Genomic DNA, 25,133 nt, shown 5'->3' with positions numbered 1-25,133 from the left:
TACTGCCATTCTTGTTGTTCATTGAACTTGCCACATATGCTCTTGTATTCCTTCTGCCTGGAATATTCCCCCCCCCAGATACAAGCATGGCTAATTTCTTCCATCTCCTTCATGGCTTTGCTCATATCACCTCTCTTCAATGAAGTCAGCCCTGACAACCTCATTCGATATAGCATCCTGCCTCACCTCTTCCCTCAGTGCTCATACCCCCATACCCTGCTCTACTTTTTCCACAACACTTAACATCTTCAAACATGCTACATTATTTCTACTTTTATGATACCTATTGTTTATTTGTCTCCCCCACCTAGAAGTTACATGAGAGCAGGGCTGTTGGCCGTTTGCTTCCCTGATTTATGTAGATCATGAAGAGCTATGACTGGCATGCAGTGGGAAACTGTATAAATACCTAGGAATGAATGATCTGCCTTGGAAGACAAATCGTCTTTGACATTTATTTCCTTTCCATTTTCAATCTATACTGAAATCCGACCTTCTCTAAGTCCTTCCTTGGTGGCTTTTCCTCTAAAGTGCTCAAAGAATAGGATAGGTTCTAAACGAGTGGGCCACCTTTAGGGTTTTGGTCTAGAAGCTGAGGCTGGCATGAGGGCTATGTTTATCTGAAATAATCAGGTACAGAAGGAGTACAATAATGAGTGCTGAATAGCAAATCGGGAAGTAGAACTTACTTTAAGTCCAAGAGGCATGTGGAGCTTGCCTGGAAACAGGTAACAGAGCTAAAGGGTCAGAAGACTGGACTACAAGGATGGCGCAGCAGGGGAAGCCAGGTGTGAAGACCGCAACAGCAGCCATAAGTAGGCCTATGGGTGCATTCCTATCAGCCTGCAAACCCTGCTATATGTGGGTGGGTCGTCTGATAACGCTGTAATAGTGGTAGATGGTTCTGTCTTTCCAATGTTTCTTCCATACATTCTGTCCTTCACGTTCCTACTATTACCTCAATCCCGGCAAACGTGAGTTGGTGGTACAGGAACAGCCTGTTCTGTGTGAGCACAGCTCTCTAACCCAACATTTACTAAATACCAGATTCATTTTCCAGATCACGGTGTCGATTCTGTCCCTCCTTCCTTTTTAAAATTCTTTCGCGTCTCCTCATTGGCTACTGGATAAGGGCCTGCCTTGTTAGTCTAGACTTCAAGGTTTGACCGCAACCTAGATTTTGAAACTTCTCTTTGCCTTACTTCTCTATAATCAATCACGTATTCATTCATTCAACAAATTTTTATTGACCCATAGTATGCGCCAGGAGTGAGCAAATTTTCTTATCATACTTACACCATTCCCTAAGTCTACATTAGATGTTCTTCTTTCTTTTTTTTTTTAAAGATTTTATTTATTTATTTGAGAGAGAGAGAATGAGAGATAGCACAAGAGGGAAGAGGGTCAGAGGGAGAAGCAGACTCCCCGCTGAGCAGGGAGCCTGATGCGGGACTCGATCCCGGGACTCCAGGATCATGACCTGAGCCAAAGGCAGTCACTTCACCAACTGAGCCACCCAGGCGCCTTTCCTAATGCGATCCTGTTTTCCTGGAACGTTCTTTTTCATCACATCTCTGACTATAGAAATCATATTTATCTTTTAATACGTAGTTAAAATGCCTTGTCTTCCACATTATCGGCCCTGACCAGATCCCATAATGGCCCCATCTTCTGATACAGACTTAACACGGCATCCACACCAATGGATAATCTTGTGCCTCCTGTTACCGCTGGCTTGGCTCCCTTGCTGCACCCTCCTCTCCGGATAAGTGAAATCTACTTGTTATCCCTGAGCATGCCATACCCTCCTTACCTCAGGCTCACATTCTTCTCTTGGCTCGTAGAACTCTTACTCCTTCTTCGGCAGTTAAAATGAGTTCAAAAGCATCTTCTTCAAGAAACATTTCTCTGTCTCCTTCCCACCCTCGGATCAGGTCCTAACAATCCCTCCTCCCTTTGGACATTCTCAGCATCTGGCTTTGTGTGCACTGAGGTACCTGTTTCATACGTTTTGTATTCATTGGATTATTGACATGCCTTTTCCCTCATGTGGCTTGAAGCTCATTTGGACCACAGGAAGCATATTCTCTTTGGTTCTCTATCCCCACAGTATGTAGCCCAATTCTCTGTTCATAAGAAAGCCTTCAGTAAGTGTGGAATGAAGGAATGCAGGATGTGGAATGAATATTTGACTTTATATGTTAATAGTCAAGACAAATATCAGATATGTAAAAGTTTAATACCTGATATTTGGTCTCAGGTATATAGTCTCACACATATAAACTGCATTAAATTCTATTATATATAATGCAGTCACATAATACCTTCTATATATATATATATGTATATATATATATACATATATATATATATATACACATGTCTGTGCATGTATAAAATATACCGTAGTAAGTTCCTACTATATATCTGTTCTGTGTGTATGTGTATAGTAGATATATGTGTGTGTGTGTGTGTATACACTTGTAGGTATATATATAATACTGTATTAAATCTCTACCATTTTGTATAATACAGTCATATAGTACAGTCTTTCTGTAGAGATACATATAGAAACACATCTCTCTCTATACACACACGTAAGCATGTATGTATATATATAAAATTTGGTATGCGATCCCTAGTACATAATAGAAATTTAGTGCCATTGCCTTCCCTTGGGCTAAATGTATCGCGAAAGCTCAATAGTTAACTAACAGGAAGTACAGGTCAGAGCATCCCGGTCTCATGGCTGTCTAGTGCAGGACATGGGCCACGTGTGTGAAAGTGGTGACCTGGGTACTTCTTGGCACAGGGAACATGCTGTGAGCTGTGAGAGCATCTCATAAGCTTCCCGATGGGGTCAGAAACAATGGTGCTTTTCCAGTTCCTGACCTTGTCCCTTTATCTTACACGTTCTGGCACATGTCTGTCAGGCCAACCCTCTTTTTTTTTTTTTAATTTTTTTATTGTTATGTTAATCACCATATATTACATCATTAGTTTTTGGTGAGTCAGGCCAACCCTCTTAATAGTTCCTGACTCTCTTTTCATCTCAGGGAGCGATCGTCTCTCCAAGAAGAGGTTAGGCCTTCTGGAACACTGGCAAAGTAGTGCCAGGGCATGCTAGATGACTCTTCTGTGTGAAGAAAGGATTTCCCTGAGTGTAAATCCATCCGTCCACCTGACCCCCATTCAAACATAGATGATTCACTCCCTGCCAGTCACCACATCAGTGAATCCCCATCTGCAGTCTGAGGCCCAGGAACAGATGCACAAACACACGTTTTCTCTCCTTCCCACCCTCCTCTCCTTTCCTTCCCTTTCTGTCTGCCCACCTATCTCTTGCCTTCTGGTTCCTTAAGATATGGCTCTGCTTTGATGTACTTTGTACACACAATAAAACATTCTGATGGTTAAAATAACCATTGTCACCTTCTATTGAATTGTTGATATGTAGGCTTATGGATTGAAAGCATCTCACCTATTTGTTCTTGTTCGTACAGTGCATTAGAAATATTTTTTGTATGCTTCTTTGGAAGAAAGATGGAATTCAAACAGATAATTAGCAATCTGTGAATTATGCCTCTAGTCTTTGAAGACCTTTGTGGGCTATGGGTTCTGAAAATATTGCTGCAGTCAGCAATAGGACTCTTGATTACTCTAAAACTGAATTTAAAAAGGCATTGCTGGCCATGTTTGATCTCATATTTGGTAGCTCTTTAGAAATGCCATAAAAACAAGCAGCACTGCTAGAGGAAGTGAGGGGGATTTTCTTATGGTTTCACAAAGTTCAAATCACATCATAATAATCATCAATGGATTGACAACCAAATTCTCATGGTTGACTGCTGTGCAAGAAAATAAAACTGCTTTTGAAAAGACATATATATATTTTTTTAAACGTCAGTACTATTTGGGGTCTGGTGTTTGTTAAAATCTTTTCTGAGGTAAACATGAAGGCAGGAGATCCTCACTTCATTACTCATCCTGGTCTTGAACCAAGAAGTTTGGAAGGACCCAATTGTCTATTCATGGAGCATGACTGATTGTTACCTTCCACCCCTTCCCAAAGAAACTGAGGCTGAACTGTAGGCAATGTATAAAATCTTTAGAAACTTTTGCGTTTAAAATCACCACCTGCAAAAAATAAATATTCTGATTGAAGCAAAGGAAATCTATAGTGAACCAGACCCTCTATGGTCCATTTTTATTTATTTTTTTATTTTTTTAAATGTAAGGGGAAAGTAGTTTTATTTTTTTTAAAGATTTTATTTATTTATTTGAGAGAGAGGATGAGAGAGAGAGAGAGAACACATGAGAGGAGGGAGGGTCAGAGGGAGAAGCAGACTCCCTGCTGAGCAGGGAGCCTGATGCGGGACTTGATCCTGGAACTCCAGGATCATGACCTGAGCCGAAGGCAGTCGCTTAACCAACTGAGCCACCCAGGCGCCCTCTATGGTCCATTTTTAATTATGAATGTAAGAACACATTCCATCTTTATCTCTTTTACACATACCAGATGTGCCTGTTCCTCAAGCCATCATTATTAGGAAACAGCCTGGAGTTAACGTGTCTGAAGCGATTATTTAATTTGACAAGGGCAATATCAATTTCTCCCCTCAAGAGTTTACATTACAAAATGTTGAAGAAGGAACTTCTTGTTTGAGTTGGCTGGCTTACCAGCAATTTTTGTTATTTTTAAGGTGTTTATAAGTGAGGTAATAGCTCACCTGAGCCCCTAGGACACTGTTAAATTTATATTTTCTCTCTGCCAATATCTGTAAGGGGAGAGTAAAATGAGCATCTTAGTTCCTTACTGTATGCTCTTCAGTGCAACTGGTCGTCCACCTTCCTTGAGGGGGCTAAATCAGGGGACATTGCAGATGTGTTAAAAAATGTGCTTCAAAGTCTAGTTCAATAGGGAATACCAAAGTGTTTAGAACACACAAGATTACCGCTGATCTCCAGGAGGGTGAATGCATTAGAAAATATCATTACTGATGTTCAAAACATCATTGAGTTCTTACTTGAAACTTGTAAACAGGCTGCAAAATGAAGGCTTGCTGATTTTTGTTTAGGTTTTCTTCATTTGTATCTATCCCAAAATAGTCTTCTTGGAAGTCTATAAAAACAACAACAACAACAACAACAACTAGTCCTTTCGTTTACAGGATTGTTCGAAGACCGTCTGTTATATCAGTAATGAGCTGTCTCCAGAAAGAAAATACTGATTGTATGCACTGAAGAGTATCATTGCTAGTGCTGAGAAAAACCAGGCATTGTGGATGAAGAGTAAAATGAAACTCTACCAAACACACACAGATCTTGTCCCTCCCATACGTGCCGCATGCACATTTTGGTCCTGGAAACTGGGTGAGGATGGCTGGGAAAGAAAGAGAGACAGACAATTTGATGATAGAAAGTAAAGATGTGTCTTCTAACACTTGTTTACTTGTCAGCCTTCTATCATGCTGTTCAGGGCTCTCTACAGATTCTGGAAGGAGATCCAACATCTCAAGAACAAAGAAGTGGGCTGAGCATAGTTCATGCTAGTAAAAGATGTCACTCATTTTCATTGTTATTATGATTACCACAATTACAATTCAGAATCTGTGGTTGCCAAGAGGAAATTAGATAATGTATAAAACATAGCAATAGATATAATCCCCTCCAGAGCTTCCAATTTAGACTCCTATTTCTGTGCCTTTGTTCATAACCTGAGAGGATTATGAAGATCATCTTCGGTCTACGTTTGAAAAAGCATTATTTAAAAATAACTCGTGATTTTTAAAAAGGCAGGAAAAATAAATTATAGCAATGGGACTAGATGCCAGGTATAGTTAAAAGTTGTATGCTGAGTTGAGCAGAGCCGACCGCTAATGCAATTAGTAATTTATTCTCCATTAATGCTTTCCATCCATGACTTCTTGGGATACTTTACAATATCCCAATTATATCACACACCCTTTCATTTGTTATAGGGAAACCTCATTTTATTCCTATCACAAATCAGAAGTTCAGATCTGTAAATTATTAGATAGTGAACCGATCTTCAAAAGATAGACCAAAAATACATTGTTGGAACTCATTCTCAATCCTATTTCAAACTTCTACTCAATTTGGGACTGGAATAAGGATCCAGAACCTAAATGAAACCTAAGTATGATGGTATGGAAGAGGTGTGTTTGGGGCCAAGGCTCTGGGCTTAAAATAGGGGCTACCATAAAGCTTTCTTCTTTTGGCCAGTGCTCCACTCTGAGCCATTCCATAGTAGAATGGGAGAAAGAGGGGCAAAAGAGGGATGCTGGTTGGGTCCTTAAACAAACTGGCTATACTGAGAAACTAGGGCTGATGTGCCTGAGTTCCAAGATTTAGGTGGGTTCTAAATCTTAAATCTCATAGCAAACTGACTGGGTTTATGTATATTATACCTAAAACAATGTCATTATTGCTCTAAAGCCATATTTGGGATGCCTCTCCACTGGATGCTGGTTGTCAAAACCTAGATGTGTTAGAGCCAAATGGATTACTCGGACTTCCTTTAATTTGTGTGTGTGTGTGTGTGTGTGTGTGTGTGTGTGTGTAAGAGAGAGAGAGAATGCATGTATCTCTATGGCTGTGTTTTTGTTTTTGTTTTTTGTTTTTTTTTTTCTGGAACATGCCTCACATAGCAAAGCAAGAAAAGAAGAAAGGTAAAATTCAGCCAGCTCTAATATTTATTCAGTACAAGCAAAAAGAGATACTCTTTTCTTATTTTTATTTATTGCAAAGCAAAATTATAAAAATAATAAGGATAATTTTAGAAAGAGAAAGACATCTAGAACTCATTCACTTTTAAGAGGAAACAAGAAGGGACTGGAACAAGAATGCAAAAGTGTATCTTGTCATCGTTGTTTCAAAAGAAATTTGGGGGGAAGGGGTGCCTGCGTGGCTCAGTCGTTAAGCGTCTGCCTTCGGCTCGGGTCATGATCCCAGGGTCCTGGGATCAAGCCCCGCATCGGGCTCCCTGCTCCGCGGGAAGCCTGCTTCTCCCTCTCCCACTCCCCCTGCTTGTCTTCACTTTCTGTCTCTCTCTCTTTGTCAAATAAATAAATAAAATCTTTAAAAAAAAAAAAAGAACAAAGAAAAAGAAATTTTGGGGGAAGTCTAAAAAGTGCTTTGCTGTGAGTGCTGGTGGTTTAGAGATGCTATTGGCAACTTTTGCAGAAGGAACTTTTGTGAAGAAGCCACCTGGCTGTGGTCATGCTGACACCAGAAGTGTTCAGTGGAGTCTTTCAGAATTGTGCATGGCAGTAGACGTGGAAAAAGAAGTGGAGAGAGAGGGATGGAAGCGCGTCTGTTCTAAAACCCCGTTTTAACACGTGCAAATTCAGTATTCAAAGTTACCATCCAGACAATTGTGAAGAAGAAGGGGCACACCATGACCAGTAGTGGAACTCAGGCTTTAATAAAATGATTAAGAGGCATTGGCCATAAAGAAGCACATCAAAACTGAAGCAACATCTGACTTTGCAGTTGCATGCAACTGTCACCCACATCAAGATTAAGAACATTCCTGGCATTCTAGAATGTTCAGTTGTACACTTCCCCCTAGAGGTAGTAATGATTTTTTTACTCTATCACCATTGATTAATTATGCCTTATTACTGGTGTTCATAAAAATGAAATAACACTGTGTGAACTTTTTGTGTGTGTCTGGTGCCTCAACATGATGTCTTATGAGATTTATTCACATTATTTTATGTATTGTTAACTTGTTTAATTTTTAATGTTGTCTACTAATCTATTTTATGTCACAATTTCTTTATCTGTTCTTCCATTAATAAACATTTGGGTTGTTTCCAATTTCTGGCTATTATGAATGAGAATTCTCTAAACATTCCCATACATGTCTTTTGATGGATATATACACTTGTTTCTCTTAGGACTATGCCTAGGAGTGTGATTGCTGGATCATAGGGTTATAATGGCAAAGAGTTTTTCAAATTTGCTTGCACCAGTTTGGCTTCCTCAAGGAAGATATGAATGTTCAAGTTTCTCCACATTCTTGCCAACAAGTGATATTATCAGTCTTCTGGATTTAGCTATGCTAAAAGGAATGTTTAATTTTCATTTCATTAATGATTAATTATATTGGTTTTTGCTACTTTGTTATGTGGATATTCTTTTTTATTTAGTGCCTGTATGTTGTATATTTGTCCAATTTAAAAAGTAGGTTTGTGGGGTACCTGGGTGACTCAGTCGGTTGAGCATCTGACTCTTGATTTAGGCTCAGGTCATGATATCAAGCCCTCATTGGGTTCCGTGCTGGGTGTGGAGTCTCCTTGGGATTCTATCTCTCCCTCTCCCTCTACCCCTCCCCCTCCTTCAAAAAAAGTAGGTTTAACTTTTTCTTACAAGTTTGTAGGAGTTTCTGAGATATACTAAACTAAGCGTTGTGTTGGATATTTGTATTATAAATATCTTCTCTTCCTCTTGGATTATTTTTCATTCCTGGTATCTTTTGATAAATTAGTTCTTTAATGAGTTATAATTTATCAGTTTTTATTTGATATATATTGCTTTTACATACTAATTAAGAAATTATTTTCTACCCTAAGGTATGAACATACTCTGTTTTCTTTGGCTCGGGTCATGATCCCAGGGTCCTGGGATCGAAAAAAAAAATTTTTTTTTTCACATTTGGTTTTTTGGACCATTTCATGTTAGTTTTTATTTTTTTTATTTTATTTTTTTAAAGATTTTATTTATTTATCTGAGAGAGAGAGAATGAGAGATAGAGAGCGCGAGAGGGAAGAGGGTCAGAGGGAGAAGCAGACTCCCGGCTGAGCAGGGAGCCCGATGTGGGACTCGATCCCAGGACTCCAGGATCATAACTTGAGCCGAAGGCAGTCGCTTAACCAACTGAGCCATCCAGGCACCCCTCATGTTAGTTTTTAAATATGGTGTGAAATAATGAGGCAAAGGTCTTTTTTTTCCTCATATAGATACTCAATTTCTCTAGAGCCATTTCTTGAAAATAATTTTTTTCCTACTGAATTTTAGTGGCATCTTTGTCAAATCAATTGACTGTATATGTGTGCATCTATTTCTGGACTGCCTATTCTGTATATGCATAGTCTTTTGCAAATTTCTTTTCCACTTAGTATATTATGGTTATATTTTTATGATAATAAATATTCAACATAATGCCTTTTTAATGAATAGACAGGATTTAATTTATAGATGCACTAAAATTTACTTAATCCCCATGGCTTATGAATTCACTTATTAAATTTATTTTCTCTCTTATGTATACTGAATCATTATGAATCTTTATTCCATACAAAAGCTGTAAGAATATCAAGACAAGTAAATTTTTAATGAAGAGAAGCTCTGTTATATACTGTGAAGTGCATTAACATAGCATCAAAAGAACTGAATTTCAATGAAAATTCTGCCATTTTACTTGGTCTCATCTATAATTTGGGCACAATAACACCTACCTCTCAGAATTATAACAGAATATAGCATATTAATGGACATGGAATGCTTTGAAAATTATAAATTATTATAAAAACATCTTTCCTTATTGATAAATAATAAAAGCTTAACAAGCATAATATCATTTTAGCTTATTTGACAAACATAAAGTCATTTGAGCTTGTTCATGAGGAAATGAGCCTTACCTGGGACAAGACTCTAATTTAGAAGAGACCTCCAATCTTCAGTAACTTTAGTAACTTTAAATTATAGTAACCTTTTAAACATTAAGTACGTGTCTTAGTTCCAAAATTGGAGCCATCCTAAATCTGTAATTGTTAGGTTAATCAAATAAATGATTTCAAAGTTTCAAGAAGTACTTCCGCTGTGTTCCTTGTCATCACCTGATGAGGCATGGCAGGCAGACTTACTCGCCTAGGTTGCAAAAATCAATGAAGGTGTCTCAGACATAAATTCAAAGACCTGGGAAAATGATGAGAATAAAACAGCCCATAAATTTACTATGGTTGGAGTCAGATAATTATGCATTGCTTGGACACTAGCAGTTTCAGCAATGACATTGCAAAAGGATGGTCCTCCTAGACATTTTAGAATGGTCTGCAGGAGACATGATGACCTTGACATCTCAGCCTTCCCAAAGTAGAGAGCAACAAAGATGTGTCTGCCTTTGCTCATTCCAAGGTGTTGCTCCTCACACTTAACTCCTTGGATAGTTCTCAGGCCTACATTCCTGAGCTTCAGGGAAATATGGATTTATTCAGAGCACTAGTCCCAGTCCTGTGACATTTTAGTTAACACAGTGTCCTGCTTGTTGCATGTTAGCCAGTGGAAATAATAACCTAAATGACATGGAAACAGTGCATTTCCTAAAAATTGAAAGACTGGAATTGGATGCAATTCTATTCATAGTGAATGCAATCTATCATTACAAATGTTTTGAAAACACAGACTTTGGAAAGAGAGTACGTGTTATTGGTGGGCAAGGAGAAGATAAAATGTCCACAATAAGCTGCTAAAAAGAAGCAATGAATCATTACCTGTAGGTGCAGGGTCCAACAGAGTCATGAAAGTTGAGGGTAAAATGTCACATACCTGTTTTGTTGGCATATCAGTCACTGATCTGGGTCACAGTTTTGTGAACAATAAGAAAAAGGTGCACCTTCCTTTAGTTTTAGGAGAAGGACTATTATGACATGAATAGTGAAACATTCTTTAAATTTTCCATGTATCCTTAGAACTAATAGGGTATCTGAAATCATCAAAACCATAGTAAAAGAAGATAAAGTGACTGAGAAACTAAAAATCATGTGTTCTCCCAGAAGAGTTAAACATTTAATTCCAAATTGCAGAGATAACCTAAAAGGAAAGCTATCCAAAATTTCCAGAGAATAGGGTGTTAAAACTTCTTTATCTCATTACCTATTCTCACAACTCTTTGGTTAAGGTGGAGGGTGTCTTCATTAACTTTGTAATTTAAATCCTTGGCATGCTAATTAATGAGGAAAAAAGTCACAGCTTCTTTGGTGTTTTGTGGTACCTATGTACTGTCTAGAAGAAATGCAACTTAGATGCAGACACAAAGAGCTTGAGAGTAAAAGGGTTGGAAAAAGATTCACTGTGAAACAGTAACCATAACGGATCTGGAGTAGCTATATTAATATCAAAAAAAGTAAACCTCAATATAATAAATATCATTAGAAACAAAGAAAGACATTTCATAATGTTAAAAGGGTCAACGTGTTAGAAAGATATAATCATTATAAATGTATACACACCTAATAATAGAGACCTCCAATACTTAAAGCAAAAATAACAGATTTGAAAGGAGAAATACACAGTTAAAAAATGGTTGGAGTTTTCAGTACTGCACTCCAATAATCAATATGACATAACAGAAAATCAGCAAAGGTATAAAAGACTGAACAACATTACCAACCAGTGTTACTTAACTGATATTGTAGCACATTTCACTCAAGAACTATAGAACACATATTTTTGGAATGGAATATTCTACAGGATAGACTGTATGCTGGCCCATGCAATAATTCTCAGTACGATTTTTAAAAATCGAAATCAGGCAAAGTGTATTTTCTCACCACAACAAAATTAGATATCCGCAACAGAAAGAAATATGTGCCAAATATTGGGGTACTAATATACTTCTAAATAACCCATGGGTCAAAGAAGAAATCAAAAAGGGAATAAAAAATTATTTTGAGTTGAATGAAAACTAAAACAAAGCAGGTAGAAACTATGGAATGCAATTAAAGCAATGCTTAGAGGGAAATTTATAACTCTAGATGCTTATAACACCAAAGAAGAAGGTTTCCAATCCCAATAACCTAAGCTTCCATCTTAAAAAAGAAATAGAAAGGGAAAAGCAAACTAAATCCAGAATAAGCAGAAGGAAGGGAATAATAAAGATTAAAGTAGAAAACTGTGTGTTTACAAATTACTGAAATGGACTCAAGAAGAAATAGAAAGTCAGAAAAGATGAGTAAGTAATTACAATTAAATTACAAGTAATTTAATTAGTAATTTAAAATCTTCCCACAAACAAAAGTCCTGCCTCTCATGTCCTCAATAGTGCATTCTATCAAATGCCTAAAGTGATAACAATTTTTACAAACTCATAAAATAGATGAAAAGAGAACACTTCTCATCTCATTTTTTTTTCAGGCCAGAATTTCTCTGATACCAAAGACAGACAAAAGCATCGCAAGAAAAGAAAACTATAGATGGATATCCCTCAAAAATATAGATGCAAAACTCCGCAACAAAACATTAGCAAAACAAATTCAGTGGCATATCAAAAGGATTCTATACCATGAGTGTGTGAGATTTGCCTTAGGAGGGCATACTTGGTGTTACAGCTGAAAACCAACTAATTGAATAACTGTATTAAGAGAATAAAGAACAGAAACAACATGGCTGTCTCAAAAGACACACAAAACACATTTGGTATATACATTTCTGGTCAGGGATATACATTTACTTTGGAAAATATTTGGGAGTTTCCTAAAAAGTTGAATATATCCTTACCACACAGTCTTGTAGTGCCAACTTCCACTTCTAGGAATCTACACAAGAGAAGTAAAAAAATATGTACACACAAAGAATTGTATGTGAATGTTTACAGCAGCACCATTCATAATAGTCCCCAACTGGAAGCAACCCAAATGCCTATGAATTTCAAAATGTGGTGTATCCATATAATTAAATGCTATTCAGCAACAAAAAAGGAACAAAATACTGGTACATGCTACTGCATGGATGAACCACAAAAACATTACCCTAAGTGAAAGAAGCCACACAAAAACACAAATCTCTATAATATTACATTCCATTTATATGAGATGTCCAGAAAAGGCAAATTTCCTGAGACAGAGAGGAGATCAATGGTTGCCTGTGTTCAGATGTTGAAGCAGGATTGAGGACAGACTCGGGAATTTTTTGGAGTGATAGAAATGGTTGAAAACTGACTTGTGAGGGTTGCCAACTCTGGAAATTCATAAAAATCATTTAATTCTACGAATGCAGTGGGTGAATTTTATGGTATGTGAATTATACCTTAAAAATGATATAAAAAAGTCTTAGTATTTTCATCTGTAAAAAAATGGATATACACATTGTGTGTGTGTGTGTGTGTGTGTGTGTGTGTGTGTGTAAGAAATGAGATAATTTATAGAAACAACTCTGTAGTGTTTGACAGGAACAGTGAGTCCACGTTTGTTATCATCATCCTTCTCCTCATCTTTATATTGAATCTAAACATCAGTCTTCAAGACTGTAGTTTTGAACTGGGCCGCAGAAAATACTATCCAAGCTGGTACAGATTGGTAACATTCAAAATTCATGGTCTCTAACTGGCTGAATGCTTTGATGCCTCCTGGCAGTTCTCTGGCTCTCACTCTGAACCTTCTATTCTTTTCACAAAGCTCTTCAAAACCCCATCTCCGTCCTGCTACCTTCTACTTCGCGGAGAGTAGCATATCTATGAAGGGATCCTTTGAAAATATTTGTGCATCTCCAGTGATCTTTCCATCTTCTTTCTCCCAGTGTCAGAATTGCCCCTTCTCCTTTTCTTGGGCACTTCTTGCTTATGCCCCGGATGAAGTCCTTTGACTTCCTCAGAGACCTTATCAGCATTCTGCCATTAATAAACAAAATCAAAAATATTTGCCAATCCAAAGCTCCTTTTCATTCTTTGTTTATCCATTCATGCCTTCACTGATGTATCCAACAAATTTTCGTTGGATGCCTACATTGTGCCAAATACCTTCCCAAGGATAAGAGACATGATGGTCAGCAAGAGAGAAATGGCCCTTGCTCTCATGAGCTTATACAGTTCAGTAGAAACAGTAGTTAAAAATAGTTAGAAGAGGGCGAGGGCGCCTGGGTGGCTCAGTCAGTTAAGCGTCTGCCTTCGGCTCAGGTCATGATCCCAGGGTCCTGGGATCGAGCCCCGCGTCTGGGCTCCCTGCTCCGCGGGGAGCCTGCTTCTCCTTCTCCCTCTGCCGCTCCCCCCTGTTTGTGTTCTCTCTCTCAAATAAATAAATAAAATCTTTAAATAAAGTAAAAATAGTTAGAAGACTAATTATTAATAAGTACAACAAAGGAAAAATATGGGAATACTGAGAGAATATATAGTGGAAGCTCCAGGGATAGATCACTGAGAGTTATATTTAAAATGAATTGTGAAGTATGAACAGGATTTAACAGGCAGTTGGAGATGTTGGACAGGGGGGTAGGGAAAGGAATTCCCAGCAGAGGGACCAACATGTACAAATGTCTTGAAGCCAAATATAGGAGAATTGCTTGGGTTTGGGACTAGAGAGGCATAATTTGGGTCCCAGCTCTGCCACTGACTAAGTGTCATGATGTGGTCACAAGGTATGAGTGACAGAGCCCATCTGAAGATCTAAGAGCACAGTAGTCTTACTATCCTGCATGAATAACTTCTTACTTTTCATACATTATCTCGCCTAGTCCCCACAGTAACTCTAGGTATTATTACCTTCACTTTGAAATGTGGGATCAAAGATTCATAGGGCTTGATTCGCTCAAGGACACTGACTAGTAAGTGTAAACACAGGCCTTACTAAGTCTTTTGGAATAAGTTATGTTACGGTGATTTGGGCATACAGCAGGAGCTCGACATGATTTCTTTTTTACCTATTTCTTTCTTTTGCCCTTTCCTTTGACATCAGAGGACCATCATCAATTCACTGAAATACATTACATTCATGCTGATTTTTTTCTGGTATTCTTTTCTTTCCATTATTTTTGTTAGATTAAGATTGTGCTACTATTAAGCAGGGATATGGTTAATTTTTACGTGGCTGAGTGTGTTTTCTTTTTCTCCTTATGATCACTACTGTTTAAAATCTCAGTTAGAAGGGCACGGCAATATTTTTGAGCTTCAGCTTCCTTATTTCTATAACACAAGGGGTTTGATCTAGAGAGTAAGTATGGTCATTTCCATCTCTAATAAGCTGTGAATGTATCTTTCTGGACTTATGTGTAACATTCAGAATTTTACTTCTTAATCAAATAGTAGTTATACTTTATGCCTTCACAAGAATAAGTAGATGAAAGTCATTCATATAACTATTTCATCTTGTTTCAAGATATAGAATTTGTAGATAGGACGAAGCATCTAGTTAGGTGACATTTTTATATAGCATAAATTTATGAGCCAAAACATTTGAAGTTTACACTGTAAGACATTTAAAGTGTCTTAAAGGATAATATCAATACATTTTAATTATACAGTGTCATCCGTGATGAATTACACCAGTATATTTGCCGATTTTTTGTTATGTAGGATGTCATTTAATCATGGAATCAGAAACGTCTTTCTCATGCTAAGATAGATGGTCTTTTAAGCCAAGATAAACAACAGATTTCCATTTGTATTTGTTTTATTTATGATACTCACAAGATACTATGACTATGGATTGTGCATAGAGTAATTTATATTTTGCTAATGCCAAGGTCTATAAACAGTATTGAATATGAAGTAAAAGTACATTTGTAAGGCCGTATTTAAACACAGAAATAGATAACCAAAAGTAGCCACCACTTCAGGTAGATTTTTCTATTCTCTTAATATCTAACTTTAACTTGTAACAAATGTTCTGAAAGGGTCAGTATCCAATTAAACTCTTGTACTAAATGTTGAATGCAGAAGCAGTTGCTTCTTTACAGAAAATATGCCTTCTGGAAACTTCTAAAATGCATGTCATCTTTTGAGTATAAAAAAGCACATTTGTTATCCTAGTTCAGAGATAATTGCTTGGCATTAGGTTGGTTGGGACGTAAATTTTACTCATTTCTGTCAGCTAGTGTGTCAACTTCCTAAACTCCATCTCCATCTGCCCCTCCAGTGACAAGCCGAATATCATTCTGCCTTCCGCCAAAATGATAATGACTCGTAAATGTAAATTTCATTGAAATCACACGTGTGGAAACATTTATTAACTTTTCTTTCTTTTTTTTTTTAAAGAACAGAGAAATCAGACGAGTTGGTCCTGGTTCAGTAACATTATATAAAAAAATCCCTTCCAAACTAATTTGCTTTTCTTGTTACAATGGTGTAAACATATTATTGGTTTCCTCCCCCCTCTTTTTTTTTTTTTTTCCAGAATTGTACATGCATTTGGCTGTCAGGGCTTTAGATATAATAGTGTCATGGAAGAGGTACTTACTATGCCTTCCTCTAGGTTGGGGGAGAGAGGTAGGGAGACTAGCCACCTGCGTATGCCCTTATGCCAGGATTCTTGTTTCTAAGCCCAGAAGCCACAATTTAACACCACAGACGGTGACTCTAGGGAAATGTCTTTAATAAAAATGGCTGTTATTTTCAAAGTACCGACTGCTTTTGTTTTTTTCCTAATGTTCACCAAGTCCTAACTATTTGCCATGCTCTGTTTTAAGCTATTTGAACATATTAACTCCTTTTAATCCTCACAAGAACGCTTTGAGATAGATACCGTTATGATGCCCATTTTGCAGATGAGAAAACCAAGGCACAGAGAGGTCTCTCACACACACTCACGCGTAGCTGGTGAGAGGTGAAGCCAGGATTTGAACCCAGGCAGTCTGGTCGGGTGGAACCTACCCTTTTATACACGACATGTTGGTTTTGTGTTTGTTTACCTTTTAGCATACTGTCTTAGTCCTGAGAAGAACCTAATCACGCAGAGTGAGAAAACTGATGATCAAAAAGTTTAGACAATGTCCTTGAGTGTACACAGCTAATGGAATTAAGTGGCAAAGCGATGCCTAGTTGACACTAAGGCACATGCTCAGAATGCGTTCTGACATCCTAAGAAGCGCCACCCTCTGGCCCATTCCCTGCAGGGCATGGCGCTGCTCAAGGGGGCAGGGTAGGAAAACCTCTCAGTGTTACTGCCCCTGCATCCCATCCTATGCCTGGAAAAATCCTGTCTGGGGGCTGCTGAACTGGCCGGTGGTGCACGCTCAGTGCTTTGGCCCACCAGTTCTGGGGAAAAGGGAAGGCAGAAATGGGAGGTGAGCACACAAGTGTAACTCGCCCCTCCTCCCCTGCGCCTTTTTTTTTTTTTGGTATTAGGTACATTTGGTATTATGTACATTCAACCTGTTCATCCAGCCTTTAAAAAAAAGAAAAGAAAAGAAAAGAAAGGCAATGTAGTTTTCTTATAAAGATACGAGATCCTGGCACATTAGTCTTACATTTACCCTTGAGGATAAGAATTCTTGCTGATAAGAAGTGAGCTATAAAATATGGATACCATGTCTCAAGTATTTAAGGATAAAGCGATAAACATGCAGATGGGGCCATTAATGAACATTAATTGCTTTAAATTAGGTTTTATTGTGCAGTGGGTAAATTGGAAAGTACACATTTGCATTGGTAATAGAAAATTAATTTAAATGCTTCAGGAAGCAAAATATCACCTGATGTGCTAAAACCTGTTATTTGTGGTAGACTTAAAAGAAAACTGGAAGGGCACTGTGTATTAAGATAAAATAAATAAAATAAAATAAAACTGTATTAAACAATGCTGGAGGCACACACATGTGTAAATACCTCCTTAGGTGTAAACCCTAGCCAGCTACTGAGTTTGCTTAGGCCAAGAAAGGTCCCAGATGGCAGCTGGTTTAATGTTACGTTGTTTACTGCACTGTGTCGCTAAAGCGTGGTGGTAATGTAATGGTGTACTGTAAATCTAGGAGTTATATGGGCCCTCAGGAGGTCATTGGATCCTTCCTCCTCCCTCTAGGGAGGACATGTCTTGAAATCTTCCAGAACAGATTGTTACCAACCCACATCTTATAAGTGCTCAGAGGGATGATGTGGCTCCGCTTCCTCAGTGGCCCATTTCTCCTCCTTCATGCACCTCGTAGTCTCTCCAGCGATGGTTTAAACCTCTGTTTTCTTATTTTATTTCTGAACAGCTGGATATAAGATTTGGTGGCTCTTCAACTTTCCTATACTTGGATATACTTTTCGTCTCTTGACCACTTAAAAAAAATTTTTTTTTAAAATATTTGTACTGTTTTGCCCTGGATCCTGCTCTGAAAGGGATAGTATTTAAAAATGTTAAAATTTCTTGGGCGCCTGGGTGGCTCAGTTGGTTAAGTGGCTGCCTTTGGCTCAGGTCATGATCCCAGAGTCCTAGGATCAAGTCCCGCATCGGGCTCCTTGCTCAGCAGGGAGCCCGCTTCTCCCTCTGCCTGCCACTCCCCCTGCTTATGCTCTCTCTCTCTCTCACTCTCTCTGTGTCAAATAAATAAATAACATCTTTTAAATAAAAAAATGTTAAAATTTCTCTAGCAACTGGAGGAAATTGTCATCAGAGTTGTCATACTGACTTAGCCAGTGGTGCTGGTGTTCCTTAAGACCGGGAAGAGTGAGGGAGACGTGGGTCTGGGAGACAGAGCAAGGAACTGAGGATTCAGTAGCAGAGAATACACCGATGTGGGGTTGAGGGGACAAAATGAGGCTAGAGACTTTCATGTGAGAGCCATCAGTTCATAGATTATCTTCAAAACGGTGGGATGGAATGAACTAACTGAAGGAGTAGATATAGAAAGCGAAGTTACATATAAAAAGAACCGAGCCTTGAGCCTCGGGGCACTTTGGCATTTTGAGGTCTGAAAAGAGAGGGATGAACCTGCAAAAAAGACCCCAAAGAAGTGAGGCCAGAGATGAATGGAAAAATTAGGAGAATGTGGTGTCCTGGAAACCAAATAAAGAAATGCTTTAAGAGGATGGGAGTGGCCAGCTGTGTTTGATGCTGCTGGGAGGTCAAATGACAGAAGGTCCTTGTTGACCTTGGCAAAGTCATTTTTAGTGGTGTAATAGGGACAAAGTCTGTTTGAGGTAGATTCAAGAGACAATGGCAGATGAAAAGCACAGCTAGGTGAATACAGACATCCTTTTCAGGGAGTTTAATAGAAAAGGGAATAGAGAGCAGGATGGCAGCAGAAGGGAATGTGAGGTCAAGAGTGAATGTTTTTCAGGGATGAGATCTACCAGCAAGAATGTATACTAGTGGGAACGATTCCGTAGAAGAGAGAAATGGTGATGCTGGAGAGAAAGGAAATGCCAGGGAGGGGATGGTATCCAGTGCACACGAGTGGAGTATTTTGACCCCACATCTATCCAGGATAGTTCATCTATGCTTATCAGATGGAAGCTAGATGTATGAATAAAGATGGAGGCGGTTTAAAGATTGGGCTCATTGAATAATATATTGAACTCTTTATTGATATTTGAATCAGGTTTGTTTCAGGTAATCAAATATTTTCTTAGTTCTTTGAATAATCCATTGGCCCTTGGTCGAGGGCCCGCTGAGCCAAATGGATAATGAACAGCTAACATAAAAAGAATGTGTTGTGGTGTTTGTGCAGCCAAAGATCTTATAAGTGCTTTTTGCCAGGCATAGCTGTCCTCCCTGGGGTCCACCACTGATGCTCCTTGGCCATACCATCCTATACCTGGGATCAGACCTCCCAGTGCAAACAAGAACAAGCTCTGAAGTTTAACAGGGTTTTCCTGAACACTTAGAGAAAATGAAGGCAATTTTAAGCTCCACATAAAACAAAATATAGCAAAAGAAAGGAAACATAATTCCTTTCTGGATTGTCTGTGAACAATACATAGTGACAGTAAAGTAAATATTGACTAACCATTTGGCAGGATGGGAAATGTGTGTAAGCGGTACAAGAGAGTAAAAGCTTTACATTCTACACTATGGAGCCAACACATAATATTTACAATGAAAAACTTAACAGAAGTTTGAACATGGTATTCAGAAATGTGGGCATAAATGACAAGGAAAAATATTTGAAAGTGGCTACTGTGGAAGAGCAACTATTACAGATGGGGCTGGTGGGGCAGGGAGTGCTGATTTCACTGTAAGTTATGTAATACTCTAACTGTTAAAACTATTACTTTCTTTTTGTTTTTACTTTATTTTTTAAGGATTTTATTTATTTATTTGATATATATATATATATATAGAGAGAGAGAGAGAGATTGAGTGAGAGAGAGAGAAAATGCATGAGTCTGGGGAGATGGAGAAGCAGACTCCCCACTGAGCAGGGAGCCCGATGAGGGGCTTGATCCCAGGACCCAAGATCATGACCTGAGCTGAAGGCAGATGCTTAACCAACTGAGCCACCCAGGCACCCCTATTATTTTGTTTTTACCATCCCAGGTATAGGATGGTATGGCCAAGGAGCATCAGTGGTGGACCCCAGGGAGGACAGCTCTGCCTGGCAAAAAGCACTTATAAGATCTTTAGATTTTACTTCGATAAAAATATTTTAAGACTGAATAAATTATAACAGCATTAATGGCTGAATTGTGCCTGTCCCAGAATTTATATGCTGAGGTTCTGAACCACATTACTTTAGAATATGACGCTATTTGGAGACAGGTTGTTTAAAGAGTGATTAAATTAAAATGAGGCCATGAGGGTGGAGCCCAATTCAAGAAGACTGGTATCCTTAGAAGAGGAAATTTGGACACAAGACAGAAGGAAGGCCATGTGAAGACACAGGCAGAAGACACCATCTACAGGCCAAGGAGAGAGGCCTCAGAAGAAACTAACTCTGCCAGCATCTTTGACTCAGACTTCCAGCTTCCAGACTTCCAGACAAAAGAAATGTCTGTCGTTTAAGCCCCCCAGTTGGTGGTACTTTGTTAGGGCAGCCCTAGGAAACTAATACGCTTGGGAACTCCTTTATGGCAGTTGCCCTATGGAGGACATGGATCCAGGACCCATCCTGGTGATTAAGTATCGATTCAGCCAAAGGCATTTGCCACTGTCAGTCCTCTGGGGGACAGGGTAACTTCTGGTGCAGGAAATGAGCAGTCTTGAAATACATAAGGCCAGCATCTCCAAGTTAGTCTCTGCTTTGCCTTCACATTACGTTCTCCTCTGTGTGTGTTAGTTTTCCCTCTGCCTCTCTCTTATAAGGGTACTTGTGGTTGCTTTTAGGGTCCACTGGGATAATCCAGAATAATCTCCCCATCCCAAGAGCCTTAACTTAATCACATTTGCAAGAACCCTTTTTCCAAATTTACCATTCCCCAGATTAGGAACTGATATCTTTGGGTAACCATTGTTCAGCCATCTAGAGGAGGTAGCTAGTATTGTATTGCTCAAAGCTAATATCTTCCCTTCTGAAATTTCAAAATGATGTGTTTTCGTGTTAGTTTCTGTCAATCATTTGCTTTGTAGACACTTTGTGAGCAATTTAATCTGGAAACTCATGTCCTTTATCTCAGGGATATTTTCTTTATTGATTCTTTGAACTTTTTTCTCCTATGTCTTCCCAGTCTTCGTCAAGAGTTCTTACCTGTCAGTTTTGCAACTTCCTGGTTCTTCCAGGTGAATTCTGTGGTGACTTAGGTTTTCTCTTGTCTTTTCTGGTCCTTGAACTTTCTGCTCCAGTTCCTGGGAGCCTTCACCTTAGATCCTCTAAACATCCTATCGATATTTTAAATAAATAAAATACTAGCTACCTCCTCTAGATGGCTAAACAATGGCTACCCAAAGATATCAGTTGCTAATCTGGGGAATGGTAAATTTGGAAAAAGCGATCTTGCAAATGTGATTAAGTTAAGGCTCTTGGGATGGGGAGATTATTTATATTTCTGATATTAAAATTTTATTAATTTCATTAAAATTTTAATATCTAAGAATAGTGTTCCTGACTTTCATTACATCCAATTCTTGTTTCATATCCACAATATTTTCTCAGCTCCGAGGATTTTTTTAATAATTTTTTTTAACTTTCCATATCATTTTTTTTTCTCCCAAGGGCTTTAAAAATTCAGTTTGTTTGTTTTTACCTCCCTCACTTATGTGGGAAGATTTCTTCAATGCCTGGATGTTTGCTCAAACTTAGTAGTGAAGTACTGCACACTTATAAGGTGATTACAGTGAATCTGGTCTTTTGATGGGTGACCTCCGACCTCCAAGTGTCTGTTTCTATACCTGTTTTTTCCCTTTAGGTGGTCTTTGCTCTTAGAGAGAAACCCTCTACCTTTTTTTGGGGGGGCGTGTGAGCCAAGCTGCTAGTATTGTGGGAGCTGAGTGGGGAAGGGGGCCAGCTTTTCACCACATATGAGCAGACTTTCACTTAGTCCTCCATGGCCCTTAAATGGACTTGTTGTTCCTGAGTTCACGGGCTCTGATTTAGTCTCAGCAGAGAGTCAACATTCCTTCTTTAAGATGGGGAAAAGCCATTGAAACACATCACACCTCCAACTTCTGAGTCTTGTCCCATTTAGCAGGGGCTCAGCTGCTCACTTCTTTTTTTTTTTTTATAAGATTTTTATTTATTTGACAGAGAGAGAGAGACAGCGAGAAAGGGAACACAAGCAGGGGGAGCGGGAGAGGGAGAAGCAGGCTTCCCGCTGAGCAAGGAGCCCGATGTGGGGCTCGATCCCAGGACCCTGGGGTCATGACCTGAGCCGAAGGCAGACGCTTAACGACTGAGCCACCCAGGCGCCCCAGCTGCTCACTTCTTCTTGGCCTGGCCCCGTCCCCTCCCTAGTCATCCCTCCCTCACACACAGATGTGCAGGGCAGCTCTGCTCTCAGAACTTGTGCTGATATTCTTACTTGCCACGGTGTCCTTTTCCATTCCCAAAAGAAATGTCCTTGTGCATTTATGCCCTTTTTTATTCCTTTACTATTTTTCAAAAATTTTTTAAAAATCATGTTTCAGGAGTAAACAGAGATGCATGCCTGGATTCAACTTACCATGTTTAAGCTTACTCTGAAATAACAGTAAATTTAGCACCCAAGTAATCCATTCTAGCTTTAGCTCTGCCATGCCTAGCCTTCTTCCAGAATAGCATGAAGAGAAATTCAGACTTGCATGTCTTATCTTTGGGAAGCTAATACTTGGACAAGAATATAAAAAACAAACAAAACCAACACACACACACACACACACACACACACACACACACACACCCCTAGTATAAATTATAATTTTAAGTATAAGTTTGATTTTATAAATTAGATCTCCCTTAAACTAAAGCTAAATCTAGATTTGAGAAAATGTATTTTCTAATTTCGAGAGGGAATCATTCTTCACTCTTTTCTAAATATATATAAAATCTCTTTTTCTATTATATACTTTCTATTTATATACTCCCGTTATATATTCAGTTTCCAACTCTAAAAGATATATTTTCTATCTCATTCTAAAGAAAGAGCATTTTGGGTATTTCATTGAGTGTAGGGCTTCCTCAAGAATAAAATGGTAAAATGGGCAGGAACTTTCTCATATTTGCAGAACGAAAGGTCCCACTTTTTAGAAGAGGAAAAATACATTTTTTTTTCCAACTCCAAAAAACAGTTTTTCCAGTTTCAAAAACAATGTAAGATCAATTCTCTCCTGGACATCTAGTTATATAAAAGTGTTTTAAGAAAGCATTGCTCATCATCAGGAAAATGCAAATCAAAACCACAATGATATATCATTTCACAACTGTTAGAATGGTTATCATCGAAAAGACAAGAGATAAGTATTGGTGAGAAAAGGGAACCCTTGTGCACGGTTGGTGGAAGTGTAAATTGGTGAAGCCATTATGGACAATAGTATGGAGGTTCCTCAAAAAGTCAACAATAAAACTACCATATGACCCAGCAGTCCCACTTCTGGGTATATGTCCAAAGGAAATGAAAACAGGATTTCAAAGAGATATTAGCACTCCTGTGGTCATCGAAGCATTATTAACAGGCAAGATATGGAAACAATCTAAATGTCTGTCAATGGATGAATGGATAGAATTATGGTATATATACAAGGGAATATTATTCAGAATGAGAAAAAAAGGAAATCCTGGTGTTTGCAACAACATGGATGGACTTTGAGAGCATTGTACTAAGTGAAATAAGCCAGACAGAGGAAGATAAACATTGCATGGTATCACTTATATGTAGAACTAAAAAAAAAAAGTCAAACTCATGACAACAGAGTAGAAGCATGGTGGCCAGAGACTGGGGGATGTAAGAAGTAGGGAGAGGTTGGTGAAAGGGTACAAACTTTCAGCTATAGCGTAAATAGGGTCTGAGGATCTAATGTATATCATGGTGACTAGAGTTGACGTCATTGTGTTGTATAATTAAAAATCACTAAAAGAATAGAACTTAAATATTCTCACCAGAAAGAAGGGAGGGAAGGAAGGAAGGAAGGAAGGAGGGAGGGAGGAAGGAAGGAAGGAAGGAAGGGAGGAAGGAAGGAGAACAAGGAATGAGACAGGAGAGATTATTATAAGACTAAACGAAGATTGGAATCAGATTTGGAAATCAGTCTGAAGCAGCTTAAAGGACTAACTTACCTGTCCAGTTTTCACGAACAGACCACATGGTTGCTCCCTATACTGTCACTTTTTTTCTGTACCTTCTTTAGATTTTGACTATGAATCCACTGTACCCACCAGTGCAAGTGCTGGGATGAGCCACCCCGGTTGGGTAGCTCATTATAATTGTCCCATTGCCCGGAGAGCTGTGCTCTCAGCACCATATAGGATCAGTCAGCCTTCGATGAGTTACCCTGGTGTCACTTGCTAATCCCTGGTCCAGCCAGAGCCACCTGCGCAACACAGGGGACCCAGGGCTGCTTCTTGGCACAGAGCTCTGTATTAGTTGGCTCAGGCTGTCGTAACAAAGTACCACAGGCTGGCAACAGTCAGAGTTGCTTGAACCAGAAGCCAGCTCTCAGGGCGTAAACACCATCACCTACACGCCCAATGCAATGTTCAGCCCCATTACAGTTCCATTAAGCAGGTGTATTTTGACTGAATTGAATGCAGTCGAATTGTCCAAGATTGGAATGCCTCGTATCAATTACAGGTAGTACCAGGCTCAATAAATTTCCCTGACAAATTGCTTTATGATTTCCATTCTATCCCAGGAGACAAAGGCAACTATTGTTTTTTTAAAGTCGCCATTCCCAGGTTGTAGTTGTCTCCCTTAAAGTTTTTGAGGTCTAAGTCATAATTTTCTAAATTATTTATGATTGTGTTCTTCAGAAAAGACCAAGAAAAGTTGGCAAGTCTTGTGAAGTCAAGATAAATGACACCTTGTGCTCTCTTTCATCTGTAAGATCCATTTCTCTGTCAAAGGAGTA

At 38.7% G+C, this 25,133-nt stretch overlaps 1 protein-coding gene and 1 pseudogene across 6 annotated transcripts in view; both read left to right on the top strand.

The window, feature by feature from the left end:
- The window catches only part of HS6ST3 (heparan sulfate 6-O-sulfotransferase 3), a 637,323-nt gene that overhangs the window by 458,019 nt on the left and 154,171 nt on the right, over window positions 1-25,133 (top strand). The gene's annotated exons all lie outside the window — the stretch shown is intronic.
- On the top strand, window positions 9,776-10,875 carry LOC112826578 (ubiquitin-conjugating enzyme E2 variant 3 pseudogene; annotated as a pseudogene).

Source organism: Callorhinus ursinus, unplaced genomic scaffold (genome assembly GCF_003265705.2).
Source record: "Callorhinus ursinus isolate GAN/ISIS: 27379988/994484 unplaced genomic scaffold, GSC_fseal_2.0 scaffold7, whole genome shotgun sequence".
In the NCBI taxonomy this organism is placed as follows: Eukaryota; Metazoa; Chordata; class Mammalia; order Carnivora; family Otariidae; genus Callorhinus; species Callorhinus ursinus.
Note: the sequence above shows the minus strand (reverse complement) of the source record. Positions and strands in the feature narration are given on the sequence as shown.